The sequence below is a fragment of the Spermophilus citellus genome, assembly GCF_964194105.1.
Source record: "Spermophilus citellus genome assembly, chromosome: 1".
Lineage (NCBI taxonomy): Eukaryota > Metazoa > Chordata > Mammalia > Rodentia > Sciuridae > Spermophilus > Spermophilus citellus.
Window position 1 is genome coordinate 67,576,457 of NC_138182.1, and position 15,784 is coordinate 67,592,240.

A 15,784-nucleotide genomic window follows, 5' to 3' on the forward strand; every position below is an offset into this window, starting at 1 on the left:
GATGTGGACAAATGGAACTATCAAACAGGGCAATTTCTGAGTCAACTGCTACTGTCCCATGGGTAAACAACTGGGCATTACCTTGCAAAGGTGAAATGTGCACACTTGACAATCTAGCAATTCTACTTCTGGGTAAATGCTCCAGAAAAATTCTTCTAAATGTGAACCAGAACACATTTAAGTGACTGTTCATAGTAGCTCTGTATAAAATAGCAAAAAGCTTGAAAGAATAGAAATGTGCATTGCTGGAAAGTGACCAAATAAATTATAGTATGGTCATATAATAGATTCCTATTTACCTGTGGAAATGAAGACTCTCACCTATAGACATCAAGGAGAATAAGGACCAAAAACAAAAACCTGAAGCCAAAAAAGCAAATCACAAGAGAAAAACAACGGTATCTATTCATGTGTCACAAAACAAGCAAAAAGGTAAGCAATATAGTTCTGAATATATACTTACACATGATGGAAAGTATTATAAAAATCAAGGAAATTATAATGTGATATTCACAACAATTTTCTTGTCTGGGACTAAATGGGGTTTTAAGAACGCTGGAAACAATCTATTTCTTAAATTGGGTTTTCTCTTTGTGATATTGTGCTTTATTATTTACAGGCATTCTTTTTGTATTTATCAACTTACAAAAGAATTTACCCCCTGCTTTTTCAACAATAATGATTCATTCTTCTGGTTGTTTAAATAAGAATTCTCAAAAAAAAATGACTTGAAAATAAAAATGATTTGGCTAGGATGAAGAATGTATTCTGACGCAACACAAGCAATTCTTTGATTCTTAAGGCAAAAATTGAAGCTTAATTTTCAACAAAAAAAAAAGCATAAGAAAAAGTGAGTAGAAGGAATCCTTGCTACATTCAATTTAGCAAACAAGGGGGTTTTGCTGTTTCATCTGCATTAAAAGTAAGTGTAAACTCAAGATAGGAAAAGAAAATCCTCAATAAGCATATTTTCCATTTAAAGAGGGGAGGGCTTGTTGGTAGACGCTTGGATTTAAAATTGTTAGGTTACACTACTGTGTAGACCAATAATCATAAAAAACATTCAATATAAGAAAACACTTTATTCATGTCACTATATGTAACCCTAACCAAAGCAGTAAGTTCAGAGGGTTTAACCAAGACAGCACAGCTATCCTATCCACACTGTCACATCCTGCACACTGGACCTCTTCCTTCAACTACCATATATGAGAAAGTCTCTTTTAATTAAAAGAGCTTTCAGAATTTCAGATTTTTGTGCGACTCACTTGTCCATTTTCTCAAGACCTCATTTTCCTTTCTCCTCCATCGCCTAAGAGACTCTTCTTTAATACTATTTTTCAAAGGAGAAGGAAAAAAGTAACAGATGCCTACTCACTTTCTCTCTCTCTCTCTCTTTCTCTCTCTCGATTAGTCTTCTACTTCTGGGCTCAAGTGATCCTCCTGCCTCAGTCTCTCCAGTAGCTGGGATCATAGGTGTTTGCCACTACTATTCTCATTCTCTTTCTTTGTTCCCATTCACATTTTATTCAAACACCCATTAAAAAGATAAGCATCAAGTACCTTAATACTTGATACAAATTCACAAACAGGTAGGAGTCAAACTTTCTTCCTTAAATGGGGGTTTTACATCTATGCATTGCAAGTAACCATGTTTCTGGGTGGCCTTTCTACAAAACCAACCCACTAATCTATAACAACATATCCCTGAGAAAGTTCCTTCATTTCTATTGATTTTTTTCTATTTATATCAGCCAGTTGAATGAGATCATTCTTGCAGTACTATTCAACGCTAAGTTTCTGAATTTCTAAGATATATAGTTGAAATTTCAGCACTCTTTGTAAAAAAAATTCTGGAAAGATGATATTCTTTTGCCAAGGACCGCATCACCTCCTTCCTGTGAAGACCCTGCATTTAACACTATATAACAAGATTGTATCTACATTAAAAAAGGCAATCAGATGACCCACTGTGCCCAATTAATTTCCCCTCTCGCCCTGTACACATATTTCAGTGTGGAAACAGCAACTGTTACTACCAGAGATTTCTACTAAGACTTTTACAGTATTTCAGTTTCATGGATAGAGGTGGGTTACGATCTAATTTCTTACTCAAAAACACATGAAACAGTTTCCTGCCAATTTTTTTACGATTAGGCTCCTAGATTATAACAATTTATTTTTCTCTGGCAGAATAAGAAATAAGCAGCTGGTGTACAATTGTCTGGAGCAAAGGAAGAAGAGAAGGTCAATTCTCACCTGGTTCCAACATAGAGATCCCTACGCCCTCTCCCCCTCTGCCTCTCCTTGACCACCCACACACTGTGCTGGCCAACAGTGGGCTGTGCAGCTCAAATTGCACACCAGGGCCACTTCCGAGTATGTGATAGTTCAAATGTCCTCAAACTTTATAGGAGAGTCGAGAGGCAAGACCGGGCTTTCATAATTACCCATTTGAACAAGTAAGTAGTTAAGATGCATTTAAGTCCCCGTGTAGAACCAAGAAAAATTATAAACATAAATCTATCACTTAATTCCTTTAAAAACAAATTCTGCATCCCACTGCTTTACCTGTAATCACTCCATCTCCTCCCTCCCACACAGATATTTCACAAGTACCACCTCCACCATCATTTCTCTGCTGGAGTCTTTTTACTTTACCAGGCACTTTCAGAAAGGACGTACAAATGAATGCTTTAAAACAGATTTGATATATTCGGTTTTGCTAGAACTGCTGTGCATCCTTAGGCAAGTACCACAGTATGTCAAAGACTGACACAGGTTGTCACAGACAGAAATAACAAATCTGGCCAGAAGCCAGAACCCTACATTTTCTCCTTTTTAGAATGAATATATTGTGCAGAAGAAAGGAATCTGCAAGCATAAATATGATAAGCTCCACAGATAACATTTTCCATCTTCATATCTATAGTTCAGTAATGTTAATCCTCATAAGGAGTAGTCCACAGTAGGAATAACCAGGTGAGGTATCTTGGATCCTGGGCTCCTGGGGATTAAAGACTGGTGAATTGTATATGCAATTCAGTTGAAATGGAACTTAGTAACTTAAAAAAATAAAATGAACTCAGAAAAGCCTAGCAAGCATGTCACGCATTCAATACCCACCCCCACCCCCGTAAAGAATAAATATATAAATTTAAACTGGCATATTCTACTAGTAGACTAACTTTTTTAAAAAAATATTTATTTTTTAGTTTTAGATGGATATAATATCTTTATTTTATGTGGTGCTGAGGATGGACCCCAGTGCCTCACACATGCTAGGCAAGCGCTCCACTACTTGAGTCACAACCCCAGCTTTGGTAGACTAATATTCTAAGCAACTTATTTGTTCTTATTCCCTTTCTGATTAGAATGCAACTTCTGTATTCACTCTAAATCACAAATTAGAGTCCCATCTTCCTGGGGATTAGTAATAGAGTTCTGAGACTTTGAGGCAGGTTGTTTTCAAAAGCCTTTCTCCCCTGGTTCCCTGAATCCAAAACAAGGACAGTCCCCCCTCCCTGTCTACAGTCACCTCACCAACTGTTCCCTTTATGTTTGTCCCAGGAAGTCCTGGACCATAGCTGAACCAGAACCCCAAGAAACCTCACCAGCATGTTCGAGTTGACATGCCAGGTAAGAAGCCACAGGCCAACCCAGTCCTGCCTAAAGAAGTGCCCTGTGCCTCGCCTCCTTGAGGCCAGCCCACTTCAACTTCAGAGGTGCTAGTGGGGTTGCCCTTTACCTTTGCTCTGTAACTACATCTTGGGCATCCTTTCCAGGCCTCCTGGTTCCCCAATCTCAATCTGATTATTTTACTCCATACTAAATGTGCTCCAGCATCTGGGTCCTCCCCCGTGACTTCCCATCCACCTTGCTTCAAACTAACTGTGGGGCCTGTCAGTCATTTACACTCCTGACTACAAAGTGTTCATATTGCCATTGCTCACGATCTCCCTTTAAACTTCATTACCTGGATAAGCCCGTGATATCCAGATTATTCATGTATTCCCACCCTGGAGGCAACCAGAATTTCCCTTTTTCTCGTATTTTTCTAATGCTCTAAATTGCACCTCTGGGTGGCTATCTGACCTTGGACTGAGCCAGATAGTATGATCTATGGCATCACAGGATGGACAGTCAAGATTCAGGAAGCAGAATGGTTTCCACCATGACAGACACTGATAAATGAGTCAAGTAGACTTGTGGAGAAAAGAAAGAGGCCACAAGTAATCTTTCAAGTACTCAAGAGATGAGTGGAGCTCAAACAGTGCCTCGAGGCAGCTGGTGTTCCAAGGCACAGAAGCCTTCTTCATGTGGGAATGACCATTTGTATGGCAGCAGGGCTCTTTCACTACAAGGCCAGGTCAAGGTCAGGGCTTCAGGTCCTCTGATAAGAATGGAAAGATTGGGCTGGGGCTGTAGCTCAGTGATAGAGCACCTCCCTTGCATGTGTGAGGCACTGGGTTCGATCCTCAGCACCACATAAATTGTGTCCAATTTAACCACATACGTTGTGTCCAACTACAACTAAAAACAAAATTAAAAAAAAAAAGAATGGAAAGATTAATAAAAGGGGGTAGGGATCAAGTAGGTCTGTGATCTTCAACCCTCAGGTGGAGGAGAGGGGAGAGCATCAAGGGAGAAGGGAGAGAAGAAACAGCATGGGGTCCAGGGGCAGATCTGATGAGTCTCAGCTTGGCTGAGCTAGATGCCCATTCCCCAGAATCATCTTCCCCAGACAGTGCTTTAGTTCTTGGATTTTAGGAGACATTCCGGTGAGATTCAAAAGGCAGAAGCACAACAACAGCTATGTGCATTTTGCACTGGGAAGGTCCATGCAGGACTCCAGACATGGGTGCAGCTCATTCTCATTGTCACTTTTGTGCTCATTCTCTTGGCTACAGCAGGGAAGGAGTCAGCCCACAGCAGTTCCTGCACCTAGTCCTCCATCAGCTTAGCCGATTCTTAGGCCATGACATGTTTTGCTCAATGCAGAGCACCAGCTGGTCCCAGAGTCCCTGGGCACAAGCACAAAACTGGTGTCCAGCCTGTCTTTACTCTCCACACTTCTTGCTCATCCCTCTTCCCACCTGCCTTCCCTGCCAACTTTAGACTGGTTCTCAGTATACAGAAGCCACACCCATACATAATTTTCTGAGCCAACTTCTATCATGGTATGAGGAAAAGTCCTTATAATAAATCCCACATTTTCTACCATTCCCAAGGTTCTGTTTCTTTCATCAAACTCTGACTGATAAAATCTGGTACCATAACTTGTTCTAGAAAAGCAATCCTATGGAGCCCTCCAGTTTGAAGATGGACCCTGGCTGATGCTATTTTCCAGAATATTCACTACAGTACTTCTAGTCTCATGTGATCTTCCAGAACACCACCACTCTTCCATCCAAGGGTTGAGTGTACTTCTCTGCCCTTGAAATGAAGGGACAGGTCTTTGTAATTGCCTTGATGAATAGAATATGGAGGAAACAATGTGGCAGGATTCCCTAAAGTGAGAAAGCATCCACCTCATGTTTTCCCACCCAGCTGCCCTTGGAGATGATTTTTTGGTTGCAAAGAAAGCTCAGGCCACATGAAAGTGCTCTAGCCAACACACTCAGATGAGCAGGAGGGCCAGCTGCATGTGGCATATATGCTGATGAGTGTTCAGAAGTTTCCAGTAATCAGCCTTAAGAGCATTAAGCAGAGCAAAGAGATGCTCTCTCCACCAAGCCCTGCCCAAGCAAGTTTCAAGAGCAAAATGAGCAGTTTTCAGGATACCACCCCTGGGATGATTTGTTGTGCAGCAACAGGGGACAAGAGTGAGGTGGTTACAAGGTCCCTGGAAAGGACACTCAACAGCTCCTGGGAGTATCAATATGGCTGCAGGAGTGACAGGAGGATTGCAAATGGCTCGCAGCAGGAGGGTGCAGAGCAGACCAGCAGTGGTTATCACTGTGTACAACACTGCAGGGAGGATACTCAGCAAGGCCTGGGGCACCACACCCACACTCTGCCTTCTACAGCTTAGGATACCATCAGCTTCTCTTTATCCAGTGGTATTTAACTGTCCCCTAGATCCCAGATATTTGCACCCTGAAAAAAAAATGAGTCACTCTGTGATGTGAAGTTCTGAATATGGCCAAAGTTCCTTCTCAGAATGTGTCGCCTTAGACATGCTCAGTCTCGGCTGTGTGAAGATGGACTGAACAAACAAGAGCATGAAGAGAGAGTCTACAGGATGGGAGGAAATCTGCCAGCCACACATCAGATAAGGCATTAATGTCCAGGGTATACAAAGAACTCAAAAAGCTTAACACCAAATAAAACAATCAATAAACAGGCAAAGGAACAGATACTTCTCAAAAGAAGAAACACAAATGTTTGATGAACATATGAAAAAATGTGCATCATCTCTAGCAATTAGAGAAATGCAAATCAGAACTACACTGAGATTCCATCTCAGTCCAAACAGAATGGCAATTATCAAGAATACAAGTAACAAGGGCTGGGATCGTGGCTGAGTGGCAGAGTGCTTGCCTCCAAAGTATGAGCTCTGGGTTCAATCAATAAAATAAAGGTATTTAAAAAAAAGAATACAAGTAACAATAAATGTTGGCGAGAATGTGGGGAGAAAGGTACTCATACATTGCTGATGGGACTACAAGTTGGTGCAACCATTCTGGAAACCAGTATGGAGATTCCTCAGAAAACTAGGAATGGAACCAGCATTTGACCCAGTTATCCCACTCCTCATTCTATACACAAAGGAGGCAAAATCAGTACAGGACAGTGACACAGCCACATCAATGTTTATAGCAGCACAATTCACAATAGCTAAGCTGTAGAACCAAACTAGGTGTTCATCAACTGATGAATGGGGGTAAAAAAGGTGTAGTTTATGGGGTTGGGGTTGTGGCTCAGTGGTAGGACACTGGCCTTAGCATGTGTGAGGCACTGGGTTCAGTCCTTAGCTTCACATAAAAATAAATAAATAAAATAAAGGTATGATGTCCATCAACAACTAAAAAAATTTATAAAAAAAAGAAAATATGGTTTATATACACAATGGAATCTTACTCAGCCATAAAGAAGAATGACTCCATGACATTTCCCAGTAAATGGATGGATCTGGAGACTACAGTCGTGCTAAGTAAAATAAGCCAACCCCTAAAACTACAGGACGAATGTTCTAATATGTGGATGCTAACATACAACAAAGGGGTAGAGGGAAGAATAACCAAAGGGAATAAAGGGACAGGAGGGGGATGGGAATAGGAAAGACCATGGAATGAATCTGACGTAACTTTCCTATGTAACTATGTGAATATTCCGCAGTGAATCTCAACATCATGTACATCCATAAGACTGGGATCCTAATTAGAATAAAATATACTCCATGTTTGTAGGGATATGTCAAAATAGACTGTCATGTATAATTAAAAAGAACAAGAAACTACTTAAAACATCTCAGCAGAATATTTCCTTCCTACGATAACAATTTTTTTTAAAATCTCTCCTGAAAAAAAAATATTTGAAATCTGAAATTTCACTGATCTGAAGGAAACCTAGTACCCACCTGTTATTTCCAATGGACAGCTGCTGGCCAGGTGTTAAAACTTTACTTTTTTTTTTTTTTTTTTTTTTTTTGGTCCTGAGCAACTGCTGCAAGATGTACAAGCTGTCTCAGTTAAGTGTACCCATCACACTCCACAGGGACTTTTAATAAAAGCAAATGATCATGTTTTCTGAAACTAGAATTTTAGTTCTATCATATATATGCTATGAATTATAACACAGAGAAATAAAGACATGTCAGGCCAAAGGCCTGATGAATTCTAAAAATAGTGCCTCTGGCTTTGAAGGCACATGGAAACACAGTTATCACTATGTGAAACTGTGGTAAGCATCCTACAATTTGGAAATAAGGTTTTAGATTATTCAACCACATATGTCTTTAAATCACATATGAAACACTAAAATAGACATTATTTTTTTATAATGTGAATTTTTAACATTTAGCTAAGAGTTAAAATGATTTGAATGGCATTTTTTTTTCTTCTCCAGAACCTCAAAAGAGGAAATCATATTTTGGTTGACAGAAATCACCGTAAATCTGTGAGGATGAAATTTCTCTCAAACCTGGCAAGCACACATACATGGCAGTAATAGCACATGCCTGCAATCTCAGCCACTGACATCCTTTATAATCTGTGGTCTACAGAATAATGGCCCCTGAAGACTTCCTTGTGCGCAACCCTGAAACCTCTATTAGGTTATGGAGCAAAGCAGAATGAAAGCAGCTGATGCAAATACGGTTGCTACTTATCTGACATTGAACTGAGATTATCCTGAATCGCCAGGTGAGCCCAGAGGTCCTGACATGTGGGAAGAGAGGCAGAAGATCAGAACCAGAGAGATGACACTGTGACAAAGACTTAGCCCAATGCTACTGACTGAAGATGGAGCAAGAGGACCAAGAGCTGTGGGTGGCCTCAGAAGCTGGAAAGGGAGAGGAAACAAATTCTGCTCAGAGCTTCCAGAAAGGGGCACAGCTTAACACCTTAATTTTACCTCTATGGGACCATTTTGGATTTCTGACTGCCATAACTCTAAGCTAATAAATTTGTGTTCTTTTAAAACCACTGCTTGGGCTGGGGTTGTGGCTCAGTGGTAGAGCATTTGCCTAGCATGAGGGAGGCATTGGGTTAGATCCTCATCACCACATAAAAAATAAATAATTTACAACTAAATATATACTAAATAATAAAACCATAAGTTGTGGTGATTTATTAGAACAGCCAAAGAAACAAATTTTAAATCTTTTCACATTAGTAAATTAACTTTCACATGAACTCTCAGACACATACAGGTGAGGCAACATGTTAAAGATTAATAATCAACTGACTCTTAAGTGGAATATTTGTAAGCCTTACTTCCATTAGACTGTGATGCATACTGAAGCACTGAATTATGTATAAGATAAAGAACTGTACTCACTGTCAAGTCAATAACCATTCATGTTTTTATTAAACAAACTTCCGTAGATGTGAGAAATTAATTCTCTGCTAACATCAGCTTGGGAAAAGAAAGCTGCTTTTTTAAAAAGTCATGTAGATGTTGGTCACAGATAACCAGACAGAAAACTTCAGTAAATTCTTATCACCATCAATTGCTATGTTGTACTAATACTATAATGTTCTCATTAAATCAAAACTGTTTAAAACGGCTCTATTTAAAAGATGTTCATATCATTTTTATGATCACTCTTGAAATGTTCTGGCAAAATGTATTATAGAGATGCTATTTGTGAGGTACTCTAAGTAGGATGGCAAAACTCAAATAGAGAATCACTACAGTCAAGTGGTAAGAAAACAAAATGTTACAGTAAACAAGGAAGGAAGAGAAAGAAAAGGGAGAGCCAATGGAGGAAAGCAAAGAGTCACCTCAACATAAAAATGAGCCTCAAAAGATTCTTGGCTAAACCATTTAATACCATCACTTAATATCACGTTTATTTTTACCTCCAAGAGGCAATTTGCAGGACACTTCTGAGCCCAAAGTAAAGAATATAAACTTGCGTTTACTAATAATGTTTTAATATAACCTCTTGGTTGCTCTTATTTCTTCCAGTCAAGGTCATACTGCCATTAAAAGCCTCACTCAAAAAGTGGTTCTATAGATGAAGTTTTGGATAAGCAACCCACACCCCCACTCCCAAGGATATGTTAAATAGATTATAGCACTAATTTGCCTATCCCTGGGACAATGAGGACTTGAGAGAGGGATCTAAATACAATTTGACTTTGTAGCTCAGTGTCTTACAAATAATAAACGTATACTAAATATATGGCTGCTGAATTTAATCATGCTACAGGTCAGAAGTTATTCAGATTCTGTGAATGAATGACTAACCTCTGCCAACTTCCACAGCATATCCAGGGTCTTCAAGCATGCTCTATTCTCCAACAGAAACCCAAATGTATCTATTCCTTAACAACATAAAGTGTAACAACTTTGAAATCCCCAGTCAGACTCCATGTTCAGAAGTTCATATGTGAATAGGAGAGCTGATGATGCCCCTTTCCAAGCACACATTTTAATAAAAAGGATGAAAATACACAAAAACTGAGATGGGTGGCCAATCCTCCTAAAGTCAAACTAACTATACTCCAAACATAACTTAAAATAATAATAAATATTTATTTTCAATGAGTACTCCTAACTACTGGCCACATGCATGCTTAAGCACTTTTCTTTCCTTTTGTTTTTTTGTTGGTTTGTTTCTGTTTTTGTTTTTGTTTTGAGGCAGGGACTCATTATGTTACCCAGGCTGCTAGTCTCCATCTCCTGGGCTTCATGATCCTCCTGCCTCTGCCTCTGCCTCCTGAACTGCTGGGACCTTAGGCACAGGCCAGGCAAGTACATTTTCTCATAGAACCTTCACGACAATTTAAAGGAGCAAGTACTATTGTTACTGCCATCCATATCACAAACATAGCAACTGAGACGCAGAAGCAAGGTTAAGGCAGGGCAGAACCAGTATGAAAATCAACAGTCCAAGTTCACAGCCACACGCTTATAATCACCACAGAAAGTTCAAGACTATGTGACCCTTCCATGCATTTTAAAGAACACATTAAAGACATCAATGTAAAGGCACTTTAAACCCTTCCTTTAAAACACACTGAAAATTTATAAGGCAAATAAAGAAAAATCTCCATTTTTAGTAGAAGTTAAAATAAGAAGTTTACAAAGCCAAACTGCCAATCAAAATGTACCCCTCAAATTCTGTGAAATGCTGAGAACGAACACACCCCTCGTTAGACCTTGAGGAAAACACAGAACTTCCTAAAGGTATAAATCACAGCTCTGAAAGGCCCACCTACTGACCCTTTGGTTAGAACAGATGTCTGGCATGATCCAGTAAATACAGATTGATATCTCAGCAGAGAAAGTGACACTAAAGGAACAAACAAGGACACGACATTTTATAGAGCCTGGCTCCCCTACCAAGAGCACCCACCAAAAGCAGCACAGGAAGGAAGACACGGACCCTAGTCTTAAGGAATTCAGCTACGGAGCAAAGACTTTGGAAATGACATCTTCATATAGAGAGTATTTGAAATAACAAACTCAAATCAAAGAACTGAACATATGTAGCTCACGCCCAAACCACTGGTACTTCTGCTTACACTGTACTTGGCAAATAATAGCCCCATGTACAGATGGGTAGCAATCAGGGGGAAACCACAGGGGAGCTGTCTGTAAAAGCAGCAAATATCATAGCAAGAGAGAATTGCAAGCAAAGGCCAGTGCAGAACATGACAGAAGGAATCACCCGAGCAAAGGGGGCGGTGGGTCAGGGAGAAAAGGATCTTACTTAAAAAAAAAAAAAAAAAAAAGAAAAACAAGTTCAAGGAAGAGGTACAAGTACAGGTTCAAGAAGAATATTAAAACAGAAGATATGACAAAAAGATGTGAAATACTATGGAGATGAATTGCCATTCGGGGAACAAAAAATAATAAGGATAAGACTGAAAACACAGTACAAAAAAAATGTTCAATGGGCAAGTACATTAAGTGGAATTCATGTCCTTAAGGGCCACAGATACAGAAAATTAAGGAAAAGGGGTATATGTATTTTCACACTTCCTGAGAAAGAGAACAAAAGTTATACTTAAATATAATTTTAAAATCTTTTGACATAAAAATTGACAAAAACAATGATATAATCGATGAAGTTACCAAGTTGTTAGGCTAATTAAAAACAGTCCTGGACACAGAAGCAAACAAGAGTAAGTGGTCAGCAGGGGCTGCTTGGACCTTCAGAGGCATCAGAGGCCAGAGTGTGTGGCCACGTGTCCACCCTTCTGAGGGAATGTCAAGACTAACCAGCTCTGGTAACAGTGAAGAACAGAAAGCAAATGCTAGCAACATTTCTTTACAGAACAGTAAAACAAGAAGGGAGAAAGGGGCATTTAGAAGTGTCATTAATTTTCCCATCTTTCATAGCAAAAAGTTAAAAAAAAATGCTGATTCACTCAGTCATTTTAAAACAAAGTTACCAGAACTCAAAAGATTCTCTCTCTCAGTTCTTAGAGTCTCACTAAGGTAAAAGGACATTAATGCAAAATTGGTAATTTCTTCAGTTTTAAATTCAATTTCTAGTTCTTCCACTGCACTAGAAGAAACTGAAAAAATATTTTTTTTCATTAGAAACACATATGGTCTTCCTTTTGAGGAAATACAAAGTGTAAATATGATCCTACTTTTATAAAAACATCTCTGAATACTTGTATTGATACATACAGAGCTGCTGCAAATGAAGTTCACTAAATGTTAACAGAAGGTGTGCAGAAGAGATGGGGTTTGCATGCTTCAAAGCTCTTAAAATGAGCAATGCATCATCTTCTCAAATAATAAAGATACTCTACTTCAATAATTCTATAATCTTTTTCACATCCCTGTATATCACTTTGTTCTCATTTCCAAGACAAGATAAATTAGTACCCAAAGTTGAAGTGACCTGACTCAGGATATTTTCATAAACACTCTTATGTACCTACTAGTTTATATCATTATCAAATCTACAAAACTTTTAATATAATTATATATGCTTGAAAATAGGATGAATGCCACATGAAGTAAGAAATGCCAAGGAGTATTCAACAAATGCTTAAATAGCCAACCAACTCTACGGACAGGGGTCATATACCACATGCATCGAAGACTGATCTTCCTAGGTGATTCCAATTCTGAAAATGTTTGTCTTTGAGATGCAATCACAGAATGGCATGAATGTGACCCAGGACACATTACAGGATACTAATACCAATACCATGCTGCCCTTTAGGACCCTACAGCTGTGTATCTTTTCCACAACTACATTCTTTTTTCTTTCACTGCTGAACAGCTCTTGAAATAATTTAGATAGGTGTCACAGTTCCATTTTGCAAATGAGAAAATTAAAATTCACAGAGGAGAAGTCATGGGCCCAAGATTACAGAGACATTACTGCAGAGCCAAGACCTGACTTTTTCTAATTCCACATTCACTGCCCAGGCAGAGGCCCTGCCCAAGCGTACAGAACGTGACAGCACAATTCCCTCACATGCACAGTGGCCTTCTGAGCACCTACAGCCATGTAGTTGAAAACTGAGGAAAGCTGGACTGTTAATGTTACCATCCCTCTATTCTGGACAAGGAGCTAGCCTTGGAACTTCATGGAAAAGGAATTTAAAGTCATTACACTCTACATACCAATCACTAGGAAACAAGCCCTTTATGTGTGGAATGAAAGCATGTTCAGAAAAGCTTGGAATTGTCCTCTTGATTTCCAAATGTAAAAAGTAAAAGTCACCCTACTGCTGATGCTGGGTGGCTTAAGCAGCTGTTCATCAGATATAGTCACAGAGCAAAAGTCTTAATGTGAACTCTGATAAGCTGGTCTAATGTATATGCATGTGTATGCTTTGAACATCTGCTGTAAGCCAGCTGCTGAGAATCACTAAGTGAATACATAAAATGGCTGGAAAATCAGGAAGTAAAGCCAGGAGCCAGGTCCCCCCACCCAAACCACCACATTCACAAGTAACTGCTGAAATACAGTAAGGAGTATATACCCCGGGATTTAAGCTGATATTTATGAGCAGGAAATAATGAATGACTGGAATATTTTCAAAATTTATTTCATGTTTTCTAATGGCACACAGTAAAGAGAAAAATTCAAGTGCCATGAAATTGAGTAAAGAAAGAACTTTATGTGAATGTATGATTTTTAATAAAAGGGCAGATGAAGACTACTCTTGGAAGTAAGAGTCATGGACACGACAGAAATTTTATAAATCCCAAGTAGGCTACTTACATTTTAGAAACTAAGCAGAAAGGCACAACATGATACTCTGTGTCTCTTGGCAAGATTTTATCACCACTGGCAAACTGGAAATGCACAGAACAGTTTTAAGAGCCATATTCAAATCCCTTTTCACTTCTGAAGGCTGTGTCGCACTGCTTGCACTGATGACATTTTTCTTAACATCTTAATAGTGACAGGGTCAATAGACTTAAAATACAGAAAACATAAATTTTCAAAATCTGCAATTTTCTCCATGAATCAGACTTTGTTAAAACTAACAGCAGCTGACTGAAGCAGACTTAAAAACAAGCACCAACGTATTTTCTGTTCTGAGGGATTTATATGTATATATAACTAAAAATATGGACTGAAACTATGAAAAAATAGCAAGAAAGAAAACAATCCAATGGGACAAATACATTACATGAAATATCAACCGCTCCATCCCTTATAAAGACTTTTGAACTCATGAATGATGGACTATGAGGCAGGATCGTTTAGAATGAAACACATATATTATAGACAAAATGAAATGAAAATATTTTCAGTTTATCCTCAGGCTAAGTAGTAACATGATGATTCTCTCTGCCAGCATCTTCGGTTGTCATCAAAAACTCAGGGAACAATGACATGACCAACATTTATAAATTTACAATTTAACTGTGATTCATTTAAACATAAAAATCGAATGACAACTGAATGAAAACAGCATAATACTGTCTCAATGTCATGCATAAGGACAGAGCTAAGGAAATGTTGCATGATAGTGTCTAAAGAACATTTCCACGTCCATAGAAAGATGAAGGAAAAATTTTTACATTTTCTAGGTGTGTCCCACTAGTCTTAAGGAGTACATAATTCAACTTCATCACTGTATAAACCCAATTATCAATGATGTTCTTGGGCCAGCTCATCTTCAGCTAGTGAAAGCCAATTGTTAATTTTAAGGAATCATGGAAGCCCATTGGCAAACCACTGAAGTCACCACCAGTAGGGGTATTTACACCAGAGGAATCGACAAACACCACACATAAAACTATCATCTCCTATTCTTCACACAGCCCGTCAGTTTACCAGCACATCAATGGCCCACACACAAAAAAAGCACATGGTACATGAGCCCTCACAAAACAGGTGCACCCACAGAGACAATACCAAGGTCATGTAAAAAGGACATTTTTGATACCCTCGAAAGTTTCCCTTGTACCATCTGAATCAATACTTCCTGTCTAAAAACTTTGCAGATACAAATACTACAAAAGAAAATTTTAGCAGTGAGCTTGGAAGAGAAGATTTTAAGTGGAAAATCATTTGTAAGTATCCATGAAAGTGGGCTGACAGAAAAAGACATAGCATGGCATACATTTATTTTTTGAAAGCACTAAGAATAATAAGGGAAGGAAAACATGAAATTATATGTGTTACGCAGCTATATGAAGAGTTCTAAGGCACATACCTCTATGCCAGATCTGTTCAGTATAAATGCTTTATTTATGAAATGGAAATAGTTTAATATAATGTAATTTCCTTGGTTTTACCTATGACTCTTATAAAACCAGTAAGAAATGTAAGAAAAACTCAAATAACTACCACAAATAAAGCAATGCCCAGTATTTCCTGATAGTCAAAATTCACAGGGTTTTCCCCTCTTTTAAGTCTCACTGTATTTGTCGGTAGGAAAATAAAGTTAAAACCTTCCATCATGATCCCACTTTTCCAACAAAGACAGAGGCTTCAGGGGCAAAGAATGCAGCAACACTGCACCGGCACAGTGGTGGTTTTAGGATTAGGCTCACAGAAACTGATGTGCATTAAACAAAATCTGACCTCCTTTTGGGGGGTCTTTTGATCCCAGTGATCAGTTATCAAGTGGTTTTCCATATTTTAATATTCCTTTGAAAGTTGATGCTTAAAATACCACCT

General features: G+C 38.7%; 1 protein-coding gene across 8 annotated transcripts in view; it reads right to left on the minus strand.

The window, feature by feature from the left end:
• KLF12 (KLF transcription factor 12) overlaps nucleotides 1-15,784 on the minus strand; it is a 467,218-nt gene that overhangs the window by 304,726 nt on the left and 146,708 nt on the right. The window contains exon 1 of one of the 8 annotated variants that reach the window (XM_081301551.1): nucleotides 7,583-7,652. The exons of the other annotated variants lie outside the window; for them this stretch is intronic. The gene's annotated coding sequence lies outside the window, so the exon portion shown is untranslated. Of the gene's footprint in view, nucleotides 1-7,582; nucleotides 7,653-15,784 lie in introns of those variants that run through there. 8 annotated transcript variants of the gene reach the window in all.